Below are 12,359 nucleotides of genomic sequence, written 5' to 3'. Positions count from 1 at the left end.
AGAAACATACAGCCTCCGAAATAAATAACTTTCTGTAAAAAAAAGTTTCTTTATAAGAAAATAGAATAATAATTGTAGTTTAAAGGAATATGCGAGTGATTGTTTGAATGAATGAATGAATGAATGAATGAATGAATGAAGTGGAAAATGAATAAGGTAGGGATAATTCTGTGATTTGAGCATGAATTTGTGTCGAGGTGATTGATTGCTTGTTGATTTTGTCAGATGTGTCTCTGTGTGTGATCTCTGTGTAGTAATAAATGAATGCAAGTTGAAGGTGTTTTTGAGTTTGAAAAGTTGCAGTAGAGACTTTTGACGGTGAAAAAGCTTACAGCACCGGGTATTCCCAGGCGGTCTCCCATCCAAGTACTAACCAGGCCCGACCCTCCTTAGCTTCCGAGATCGGGCGTTCTCAGGGTGGTATGGCCGTTAGCGAGAAAGCAGTTTCAATGAGGGCTCTTTATAGTGTACGATGTAGATGACTCCGTTCCTTTTCTTTTCTTTTTTTATTTTATTTATTTTAAAGTCACTCATTCGCGTCTCAGTTTGCTGTTGGGTGGAGAGAACAACCGCTTCATCCATATCAAACTTTCTGTCTCACCACCTGCAACCCACACGCGCCTCTCCACCTCTTGGGATTACTAACACTTAATGACATCTTACTCTGCTTAATTTGACAAAATATTTAAACAGGCACGTTGCACGCTGCATCTCAGCTTCTTGCTTTATTTTCATGCCACATCAAAAAAACACTTGACATAAGACAGAAGATTGCTGCGAGAGAAAGTAAGGTGTCTTTGAACAGGCTATTACCACTTCATCCACAAATACTTCTCTTGCTTCAATTATTACTTCGTTAAAAACAATTCAGAGCAACAATTTAAATGCCGCAACAACTACAAGAGCCACATGTCTGCTCTCTTCTTCTTTGTTCAGGAGTTGGACGCATTACCGCCACCAGCTGATCTGGAGAGTGGGGCCGGCTTCCAACGCGAGCGAGTGAGAGAGCGCGTGAGTGCGTGCGCGCTCTCTCTCTCTCTCTCTCTCTCTCTCTCTCTCTGCGTTTACAGCATTTGCTAGACGAGTCTATCAAAGGGGATTTTACACAAGTGCTTGAATTGGAAACTTCAGAACATATCTAGAAATAAAGAACACTGTACACAATCTGAACAAACCTGCAACATCCAATTGTTTGTTGGAGCATCTAAGACGCTCATGTTATAAGTGCAAATGCTACTACTACGACTGTTACGGACAGGAATCATAGTAGAAGAAGTAGCAGTAGTAAGAAAAATAATTAAAAATAATAACGAAATACACGAATAAAAGAATAATCACGAGATTGGTATCATCAAGAAATGTGACTATGATATCTGCTACGTGAAGTCCGTCCATTCTAGAAACATACACCCTCCGAAATGAATAACTTTATGTAAAAAAAAGTTTCTTCATAAGAAAATAGAATAATAATTGTATTTTAATGGAATATGCGAGTGATTGTTTGAATGAATGAATGAATGAATGAATGAATGAATGAATGAAGTGGAAAATAAATAAGGTAGGGATAATTCTGTGATTTGAGCATGAATTTGTGTCGAGGTGATTGATTGCTTGTTGATTTTGTCACATGTGTCTCTGTGTGTGATCTCTGTGTAGTAATAAATGAATGCAAGTTGAAGGTGTTTTTGAGTTTGAAAAGTTGCAGTAGAGACTTTTGACGGTGAAAAAGCTTACAGCACCTGGTATTCCCAGGCGGTCTCCCATCCAAGTACTAACCAGGCCCGACCCTGCTTAGCTTCCGAGATCGGACGAGATCGGGCGTTCTCAGGGTGGTATGGCCGTAAGCGAGAGAGCACTTTCAATAAGGGCTCTTTATAGTGTACGATGTAGATGACTCCGTTTCTTTTCTTTTTTTATTTGATTTATTTTAAAGTCACTCATTCGCGTCTCAGTTTGCTGTTGGGTGGAGAGAACAACCGCTTCATCCATATCAAACTTTCTGTCTCACCACCTGCAACCCACACGCGCCTCTCCACCTCTTGGGATTACTAACACTTAATGACATCTTACTCTGCTTAATTTGACAAAATATTTAAACAGGCACGTTGCACGCTGCATCTTAGCTTCTTGCTTTATTTTCATGCCACATCAATAAAACACTTGACATACAGCAGATTGCTGCGAGAGAAAGTAAGGTGTCTTTGAACAGGCTATTACCACTTCATCCACATATACTTTTCTTGCTTCAATTATTACTTCGTTAAAAACAATTCAGAGCAACAATTTAAATGCCGCAACAACTACAAGAGCCACATGTCTGCTCTCTTCTTCTTTGTTCAGGAGTTGGACGCATTACCGCCACCAGCTGAACTGGAGAGAGGGGCCGGCTTCCAACGCGAGCCAGTGAGAGAGCGCGTGAGTGCGTGCGCTCTCTCTCTCTCTCTCTCTCTCTCTCTCTGCGTTTACGGCATTTGCTAGACGAGTCTATCAAAGGGGATTTTACACAAGTGCTTGAATTGGAAACTTCAGAACATATCTAGAAATAAAGAACACTGTACACAATCTGAACAAACCTGCAACATCCAATTGTTTGTTGGAGCATCTAAGACGCTCATGTGATAAGTGCAAATGCTACTACTACGACTGTTACGGACAGGAATCATAGTAGTAGTAGTAGCAGTAGTAAGAAAAATAATTAAAAATAATAACGAAATACACGAATAAAAGAATAATCACGAGATTGGTATCATCAAGAAATGTGACTATGATATCTGCTACGTGAAGTCCGTCCATTCTAGAAACATACACCCTCCGAAATAAATAACTTTATGTAAAAAAAAGTTTCTAAATTAGAAAATAGAATAATAATTGTAGTTTAAAGGAATATGCGAGTGACTGTTTGAATGAATGAATGAATGAATGAATGAATGAATGAATGAATGAATGAAGTGGAAAATAAATAAGGTAGGGATAATTCTGTGATTTGAGCATGAATTTGTGTCGAGGTGATTGATTGCTTGTTGATTTTGTCACATGTGTCTCTGTGTGTGATCTCTGTGTAGTAATAAATGAATGCAAGTTGAAGGTGTTTTTGAGTTTGAAAAGTTGCAGTAGAGACTTTTGACGGTGAAAAAGCTTACAGCACCTGGTATTCCCAGGCGGTCTCCCATCCAAGTACTAACCAGGCCCGACCCTGCTTAGCTTCCGAGATCGGACGAGATCGGGCGTTCTCAGGGTGGTATGGCCGTAAGCGAGAAAGCAGTTTCAATAAGGGCTCTTTATAGTGTACGATGTAGATGACTCCGTTTCTTTTCTTTTCTTTTTTTCTTTTATTTATTTTAAAGTCACTCATTCGCGTCTCAGTTTGCTGTTGGGTGGAGAGAACAACCGCTTCATCCATATCAAACTTTCTGTCTCACCACCTGCAACCCACACGCGCCTCTCCACCTCTTGGGATTACTAACACTTAATGACATCTTACTCTGCTTAATTTGACAAAATATTTAAACAGGCACGTTGCACGCTGCATCTCAGCTTCTTGCTTTATTTTCATGCCACATCAATAAAACACTTGACATAAGACAGAAGATTGCTGCGAGAGAAAGTAAGGTGTTTTTGAACAGGCTATTACCACTTCATCCACAAATACTTTTCTTGCTTCAATTATTACTTCGTTAAAAACAATTCAGAGCAACAATTTAAATGCCGCAACAACTACAAGAGCCACATGTCTGCTCTCTTCTTCTTTGTTCAGGAGTTGGACGCATTACCGCCACCAGCTGAACTGGAGAGAGGGGCCGGCTTCCAACGCGAGCGAGTGAGAGAGCGCGTGAGTGCGTGCGCTCTCTCTCTCTCTCTCTCTCTCTCTCTCTCTCTCTGCGTTTACAGCATTTGCTAGACGAGTCTATCAAAGGGGATTTTACACAAGTGCTTGAATTGGAAACTTCAGAACATATCTAGAAATAAAGAACACTGTACACAATCTGAACAAACCTGCAACATCCAATTGTTTGTTGGAGCATCTAAGACGCTCATGTTATAAGTGCAAATGCTACTACTACGACTGTTACGGACAGGAATCATAGTAGTAGTAGTAGCAGTAGTAAGAAAAATAATTAAAAATAATAACGAAATACACGAATAAAAGAATAATCACGAGATTGGTATCATCAAGGAATGTGACTATGATATCTGCTACGTGAAGTCCGTCCATTCTAGAAACATACACCCTCCGAAATAAATAACTTTATGTAAAAAAAAGTTTCTTAATAAGAAAATAGAATAATAATTGTAGTTTAAAGGAATATGCGAGTGATTGTTTGAATGAATGAATGAATGAATGAATGAATGAATGAATGAATGAATGAATGAATGAATGAAGTGCAAAATAAATAAGGTAGGGATAATTCTGTGATTTGAGCATGAATTTGTGTCGAGGTGATTGATTGCTTGTTGATTTTGTCACATGTGTCTCTGTGTGTGATCTCTGTGTAGTAATAAATGAATGCAAGTTGAAGGTGTTTTTGAGTTTGAAAAGTTGCAGTAGAGACTTTTGACGGTGAAAAAGCTTACAGCACCTGGTATTCCCAGGCGGTCTCCCATCCAAGTACTAACCAGGCCCGACCCTGCTTAGCTTCCGAGATCGGACGAGATCGGGCGTTCTCAGGGTGGTATGGCCGTAAGCGAGAGAGCACTTTCAATAAGGGCTCTTTATAGTGTACGATGTAGATGACTCCGTTTCTTTTCTTTTTTTATTTGATTTATTTTAAAGTCACTCATTCGCGTCTCAGTTTGCTGTTGGGTGGAGAGAACAACCGCTTCATCCATATCAAACTTTCTGTCTCACCACCTGCAACCCACACGCGCCTCTCCACCTCTTGGGATTACTAACACTTAATGACATCTTACTCTGCTTAATTTGACAAAATATTTAAACAGGCACGTTGCACGCTGCATCTTAGCTTCTTGCTTTATTTTCATGCCACATCAATAAAACACTTGACATACAGCAGATTGCTGCGAGAGAAAGTAAGGTGTCTTTGAACAGGCTATTACCACTTCATCCACATATACTTTTCTTGCTTCAATTATTACTTCGTTAAAAACAATTCAGAGCAACAATTTAAATGCCGCAACAACTACAAGAGCCACATGTCTGCTCTCTTCTTCTTTGTTCAGGAGTTGGACGCATTACCGCCACCAGCTGAACTGGAGAGAGGGGCCGGCTTCCAACGCGAGCCAGTGAGAGAGCGCGTGAGTGCGTGCGCTCTCTCTCTCTCTCTCTCTCTCTCTCTCTCTCTGCGTTTACGGCATTTGCTAGACGAGTCTATCAAAGGGGATTTTACACAAGTGCTTGAATTGGAAACTTCAGAACATATCTAGAAATAAAGAACACTGTACACAATCTGAACAAACCTGCAACATCCAATTGTTTGTTGGAGCATCTAAGACGCTCATGTGATAAGTGCAAATGCTACTACTACGACTGTTACGGACAGGAATCATAGTAGTAGTAGTAGCAGTAGTAAGAAAAATAATTAAAAATAATAACGAAATACACGAATAAAAGAATAATCACGAGATTGGTATCATCAAGAAATGTGACTATGATATCTGCTACGTGAAGTCCGTCCATTCTAGAAACATACACCCTCCGAAATAAATAACTTTATGTAAAAAAAAGTTTCTAAATTAGAAAATAGAATAATAATTGTAGTTTAAAGGAATATGCGAGTGATTGTTTGAATGAATGAATGAATGAATGAATGAATGAATGAATGAATGAATGAATGAAGTGGAAAATAAATAAGGTAGGGATAATTCTGTGATTTGAGCATGAATTTGTGTCGAGGTGATTGATTGCTTGTTGATTTTGTCACATGTGTCTCTGTGTGTGATCTCTGTGTAGTAATAAATGAATGCAAGTTGAAGGTGTTTTTGAGTTTGAAAAGTTGCAGTAGAGACTTTTGACGGTGAAAAAGCTTACAGCACCTGGTATTCCCAGGCGGTCTCCCATCCAAGTACTAACCAGGCCCGACCCTGCTTAGCTTCCGAGATCGGACGAGATCGGGCGTTCTCAGGGTGGTATGGCCGTAAGCGAGAGAGCACTTTCAATAAGGGCTCTTTATAGTGTACGATGTAGATGACTCCGTTTCTTTTCTTTTTTTATTTGATTTATTTTAAAGTCACTCATTCGCGTCTCAGTTTGCTGTTGGGTGGAGAGAACAACCGCTTCATCCATATCAAACTTTCTGTCTCACCACCTGCAACCCACACGCGCCTCTCCACCTCTTGGGATTACTAACACTTAATGACATCTTACTCTGCTTAATTTGACAAAATATTTAAACAGGCACGTTGCACGCTGCATCTTAGCTTCTTGCTTTATTTTCATGCCACATCAATAAAACACTTGACATAAGACAGAAGATTGCTGCGAGAGAAAGTAAGGTGTTTTTGAACAGGCTATTACCACTTCATCCACAAATACTTTTCTTGCTTCAATTATTACTTCGTTAAAAACAATTCAGAGCAACAATTTAAATGCCGCAACAACTACAAGAGCCACATGTCTGCTCTCTTCTTCTTTGTTCAGGAGTTGGACGCATTACCGCCACCAGCTGAACTGGAGAGAGGGGCCGGCTTCCAACGCGAGCGAGTGAGAGAGCGCGTGAGTGCGTGCGCTCTCTCTCTCTCTCTCTCTCTCTCTCTGCGTTTACAGCATTTGCTAGACGAGTCTATCAAAGGGGATTTTACACAAGTGCTTGAATTGGAAACTTCAGAACATATCTAGAAATAAAGAACACTGTACACAATCTGAACAAACCTGCAACATCCAATTGTTTGTTGGAGCATCTAAGACGCTCATGTTATAAGTGCAAATGCTACTACTACGACTGTTACGGACAGGAATCATAGTAGTAGTAGTAGCAGTAGTAAGAAAAATAATTAAAAATAATAACGAAATACACGAATAAAAGAATAATCACGAGATTGGTATCATCAAGAAATGTGACTATGATATCTGCTACGTGAAGTCCGTCCATTCTAGAAACATACACCCTCCGAAATAAATAACTTTATGTAAAAAAAAGTTTCTTAATAAGAAAATAGAATAATAATTGTAGTTTAAAGGAATATGCGAGTGATTGTTTGAATGAATAAATGAATGAATGAATGAATGAATGAATGAATGAATGAATGAATGAAGTGCAAAATAAATAAGGTAGGGATAATTCTGTGATTTGAGCATGAATTTGTGTCGAGGTGATTGATTGCTTGTTGATTTTGTCACATGTGTCTCTGTGTGTGATCTCTGTGTAGTAATAAATGAATGCAAGTTGAAGGTGTTTTTGAGTTTGAAAAGTTGCAGTAGAGACTTTTGACGGTGAAAAAGCTTACAGCACCTGGTATTCCCAGGCGGTCTCCCATCCAAGTACTAACCAGGCCCGACCCTGCTTAGCTTCCGAGATCGGACGAGATCGGGCGTTCTCAGGGTGGTATGGCCGTAAGCGAGAGAGCACTTTCAATAAGGGCTCTTTATAGTGTACGATGTAGATGACTCCGTTTCTTTTCTTTTTTTATTTGATTTATTTTAAAGTCACTCATTCGCGTCTCAGTTTGCTGTTGGGTGGAGAGAACAACCGCTTCATCCATATCAAACTTTCTGTCTCACCACCTGCAACCCACACGCGCCTCTCCACCTCTTGGGATTACTAACACTTAATGACATCTTACTCTGCTTAATTTGACAAAATATTTAAACAGGCACGTTGCACGCTGCATCTTAGCTTCTTGCTTTATTTTCATGCCACATCAATAAAACACTTGACATACAGCAGATTGCTGCGAGAGAAAGTAAGGTGTCTTTGAACAGGCTATTACCACTTCATCCACATATACTTTTCTTGCTTCAATTATTACTTCGTTAAAAACAATTCAGAGCAACAATTTAAATGCCGCAACAACTACAAGAGCCACATGTCTGCTCTCTTCTTCTTTGTTCAGGAGTTGGACGCATTACCGCCACCAGCTGAACTGGAGAGAGGGGCCGGCTTCCAACGCGAGCCAGTGAGAGAGCGCGTGAGTGCGTGCGCTCTCTCTCTCTCTCTCTCTCTCTCTCTCTCTCTCTCTCTGCGTTTACGGCATTTGCTAGACGAGTCTATCAAAGGGGATTTTACACAAGTGCTTGAATTGGAAACTTCAGAACATATCTAGAAATAAAGAACACTGTACACAATCTGAACAAACCTGCAACATCCAATTGTTTGTTGGAGCATCTAAGACGCTCATGTGATAAGTGCAAATGCTACTACTACGACTGTTACGGACAGGAATCATAGTAGTAGTAGTAGCAGTAGTAAGAAAAATAATTAAAAATAATAACGAAATACACGAATAAAAGAATAATCACGAGATTGGTATCATCAAGAAATGTGACTATGATATCTGCTACGTGAAGTCCGTCCATTCTAGAAACATACAGCCTCCGAAATAAATAACTTTATGTAAAAAAAAGTTTCTAAATTAGAAAATAGAATAATAATTGTAGTTTAAAGGAATATGCGAGTGACTGTTTGAATGAATGAATGAATGAATGAATGAATGAAGTGGAAAATAAATAAGGTAGGGATAATTCAGTGATTTGAGCATGAATTTGTGTCGAGGTGATTGATTGCTTGTTGATTTTGTCACATGTGTCTCTGTGTGTGATCTCTGTGTAGTAATAAATGAATGCAAGTTGAAGGTGTTTTTGAGTTTGAAAAGTTGCAGTAGAGACTTTTGACGGTGAAAAAGCTTACAGCACCTGGTATTCCCAGGCGGTCTCCCATCCAAGTACTAACCAGGCCCGACCCTGCTTAGCTTCCGAGATCGGACGAGATCGGGCGTTCTCAGGGTGGTATGGCCGTAAGCGAGAAAGCAGTTTCAATAAGGTCTCTTTATAGTGTACGATGTAGATGACTCCGTTTCTTTTCTTTTCTTTTTTTCTTTTATTTATTTTAAAGTCACTCATTCGCGTCTCAGTTTGCTGTTGGGTGGAGAGAACAACCGCTTCATCCATATCAAACTTTCTGTCTCACCACCTGCAACCCACACGCGCCTCTCCACCTCTTGGGATTACTAACACTTAATGACATCTTACTCTGCTTAATTTGACAAAATATTTAAACAGGCACGTTGCACGCTGCATCTCAGCTTCTTGCTTTATTTTCATGCCACATCAATAAAACACTTGACATAAGACAGAAGATTGCTGCGAGAGAAAGTAAGGTGTTTTTGAACAGGCTATTACCACTTCATCCACAAATACTTTTCTTGCTTCAATTATTACTTCGTTAAAAACAATTCAGAGCAACAATTTAAATGCCGCAACAACTACAAGAGCCACATGTCTGCTCTCTTCTTCTTTGTTCAGGAGTTGGACGCATTACCGCCACCAGCTGAACTGGAGAGAGGGGCCGGCTTCCAACGCGAGCGAGTGAGAGAGCGCGTGAGTGCGTGCGCTCTCTCTCTCTCTCTCTCTCTCTCTCTCTCTCTCTCTCTCTCTCTGCGTTTACAGCATTTGCTAGACGAGTCTATCAAAGGGGATTTTACACAAGTGCTTGAATTGGAAACTTCAGAACATATCTAGAAATAAAGAACACTGTACACAATCTGAACAAACCTGCAACATCCAATTGTTTGTTGGAGCATCTAAGACGCTCATGTTATAAGTGCAAATGCTACTACTACGACTGTTACGGACAGGAATCATAGTAGTAGTAGTAGCAGTAGTAAGAAAAATAATTAAAAATAATAACGAAATACACGAATAAAAGAATAATCACGAGATTGGTATCATCAAGGAATGTGACTATGATATCTGCTACGTGAAGTCCGTCCATTCTAGAAACATACACCCTCCGAAATAAATAACTTTATGTAAAAAAAAGTTTCTTAATAAGAAAATAGAATAATAATTGTAGTTTAAAGGAATATGCGAGTGATTGTTTGAATGAATAAATGAATGAATGAATGAATGAATGAATGAATGAATGAATGAATGAAGTGCAAAATAAATAAGGTAGGGATAATTCTGTGATTTGAGCATGAATTTGTGTCGAGGTGATTGATTGCTTGTTGATTTTGTCACATGTGTCTCTGTGTGTGATCTCTGTGTAGTAATAAATGAATGCAAGTTGAAGGTGTTTTTGAGTTTGAAAAGTTGCAGTAGAGACTTTTGACGGTGAAAAAGCTTACAGCACCTGGTATTCCCAGGCGGTCTCCCATCCAAGTACTAACCAGGCCCGACCCTGCTTAGCTTCCGAGATCGGACGAGATCGGGCGTTCTCAGGGTGGTATGGCCGTAAGCGAGAGAGCACTTTCAATAAGGGCTCTTTATAGTGTACGATGTAGATGACTCCGTTTCTTTTCTTTTTTTATTTGATTTATTTTAAAGTCACTCATTCGCGTCTCAGTTTGCTGTTGGGTGGAGAGAACAACCGCTTCATCCATATCAAACTTTCTGTCTCACCACCTGCAACCCACACGCGCCTCTCCACCTCTTGGGATTACTAACACTTAATGACATCTTACTCTGCTTAATTTGACAAAATATTTAAACAGGCACGTTGCACGCTGCATCTTAGCTTCTTGCTTTATTTTCATGCCACATCAATAAAACACTTGACATACAGCAGATTGCTGCGAGAGAAAGTAAGGTGTCTTTGAACAGGCTATTACCACTTCATCCACATATACTTTTCTTGCTTCAATTATTACTTCGTTAAAAACAATTCAGAGCAACAATTTAAATGCCGCAACAACTACAAGAGCCACATGTCTGCTCTCTTCTTCTTTGTTCAGGAGTTGGACGCATTACCGCCACCAGCTGAACTGGAGAGAGGGGCCGGCTTCCAACGCGAGCCAGTGAGAGAGCGCGTGAGTGCGTGCGCTCTCTCTCTCTCTCTCTCTCTCTCTCTCTCTCTGCGTTTACGGCATTTGCTAGACGAGTCTATCAAAGGGGATTTTACACAAGTGCTTGAATTGGAAACTTCAGAACATATCTAGAAATAAAGAACACTGTACACAATCTGAACAAACCTGCAACATCCAATTGTTTGTTGGAGCATCTAAGACGCTCATGTGATAAGTGCAAATGCTACTACTACGACTGTTACGGACAGGAATCATAGTAGTAGTAGTAGCAGTAGTAAGAAAAATAATTAAAAATAATAACGAAATACACGAATAAAAGAATAATCACGAGATTGGTATCATCAAGAAATGTGACTATGATATCTGCTACGTGAAGTCCGTCCATTCTAGAAACATACAGCCTCCGAAATAAATAACTTTATGTAAAAAAAAGTTTCTAAATTAGAAAATAGAATAATAATTGTAGTTTAAAGGAATATGCGAGTGACTGTTTGAATGAATGAATGAATGAATGAATGAATGAATGAATGAATGAATGAAGTGGAAAATAAATAAGGTAGGGATAATTCAGTGATTTGAGCATGAATTTGTGTCGAGGTGATTGATTGCTTGTTGATTTTGTCACATGTGTCTCTGTGTGTGATCTCTGTGTAGTAATAAATGAATGCAAGTTGAAGGTGTTTTTGAGTTTGAAAAGTTGCAGTAGAGACTTTTGACGGTGAAAAAGCTTACAGCACCTGGTATTCCCAGGCGGTCTCCCATCCAAGTACTAACCAGGCCCGACCCTGCTTAGCTTCCGAGATCGGACGAGATCGGGCGTTCTCAGGGTGGTATGGCCGTAAGCGAGAGAACAGTTTCAATAAGGGCTCTTTATAGTGTACGATGTAGATGACTCCGTTTCTTTTCTTTTCTTTTTTTATTTGATTTATTTTAAAGTCACTCATTCGCGTCTCAGTTTGCTGTTGGGTGGAGAGAACAACCGCTTCATCCATATCAAACTTTCTGTCTCACCACCTGCAACCCACACGCGCCTCTCCACCTCTTGGGATTACTAACACTTAATGACATCTTACTCTGCTTAATTTGACAAAATATTTAAACAGGCACGTTGCACGCTGCATCTTAGCTTCTTGCTTTCTTTTCATGCCACATCAATAAAACACTTGACATAACACAGCAGATTGCTGCGAGAGAAAGTAAGGTGTCTTTGAACAGGCTATTACCACTTCATCCACAAAAACTTTTCTTGCTTCAATTATTACTTCGTTAAAAACAATTCAGAGCAACAATTTAAATGCCGCAACAACTACAAGAGCCACATGTCTGCTCTCTTCTTCTTTGTTCAGGAGTTGGACGCATTACCGCCACCAGCTGATCTGGAGAGTGGGGCCGGCTTCCAACGCGAGCGAGTGAGAGAGCGCGTGAGTGCGTGCGCTCTCTCT

General features: G+C 39.8%; 1 protein-coding gene, 8 non-coding genes and 1 pseudogene across 9 annotated transcripts in view; all 10 read right to left on the bottom strand.

Annotated features, from left to right (window-relative positions):
• LOC131357969 (condensin complex subunit 1-like) overlaps positions 1 to 12,359 on the bottom strand; it is a 130,916-nt gene that overhangs the window by 53,823 nt on the left and 64,734 nt on the right. The window lies entirely within an intron of this gene.
• Positions 326 to 434, bottom strand: LOC131358473 (5S ribosomal RNA; annotated as a pseudogene).
• LOC131358541 (5S ribosomal RNA) lies at positions 1,728 to 1,846 on the bottom strand. Its single transcript, XR_009205492.1, has one exon. It is a non-coding gene; the product is annotated as a 5S ribosomal RNA (ribosomal RNA).
• On the bottom strand, positions 3,134 to 3,252 carry LOC131358530 (5S ribosomal RNA). The gene has a single exon (XR_009205481.1). It is a non-coding gene; the product is annotated as a 5S ribosomal RNA (ribosomal RNA).
• Positions 4,566 to 4,684, bottom strand: LOC131358519 (5S ribosomal RNA). The gene has a single exon (XR_009205470.1). It is a non-coding gene; the product is annotated as a 5S ribosomal RNA (ribosomal RNA).
• LOC131358512 (5S ribosomal RNA) lies at positions 5,980 to 6,098 on the bottom strand. The gene has a single exon (XR_009205463.1). It is a non-coding gene; the product is annotated as a 5S ribosomal RNA (ribosomal RNA).
• LOC131358504 (5S ribosomal RNA) lies at positions 7,395 to 7,513 on the bottom strand. The gene has a single exon (XR_009205462.1). It is a non-coding gene; the product is annotated as a 5S ribosomal RNA (ribosomal RNA).
• On the bottom strand, positions 8,795 to 8,913 carry LOC131358493 (5S ribosomal RNA). Its single transcript, XR_009205461.1, has one exon. It is a non-coding gene; the product is annotated as a 5S ribosomal RNA (ribosomal RNA).
• LOC131358481 (5S ribosomal RNA) lies at positions 10,233 to 10,351 on the bottom strand. Its single transcript, XR_009205459.1, has one exon. It is a non-coding gene; the product is annotated as a 5S ribosomal RNA (ribosomal RNA).
• LOC131358470 (5S ribosomal RNA) lies at positions 11,643 to 11,761 on the bottom strand. Its single transcript, XR_009205458.1, has one exon. It is a non-coding gene; the product is annotated as a 5S ribosomal RNA (ribosomal RNA).

Source organism: Hemibagrus wyckioides, linkage group LG08 (assembly GCF_019097595.1).
Source record: "Hemibagrus wyckioides isolate EC202008001 linkage group LG08, SWU_Hwy_1.0, whole genome shotgun sequence".
Lineage (NCBI taxonomy): Eukaryota > Metazoa > Chordata > Actinopteri > Siluriformes > Bagridae > Hemibagrus > Hemibagrus wyckioides.
This window is presented reverse-complemented; position numbering and strand designations above follow the sequence as displayed.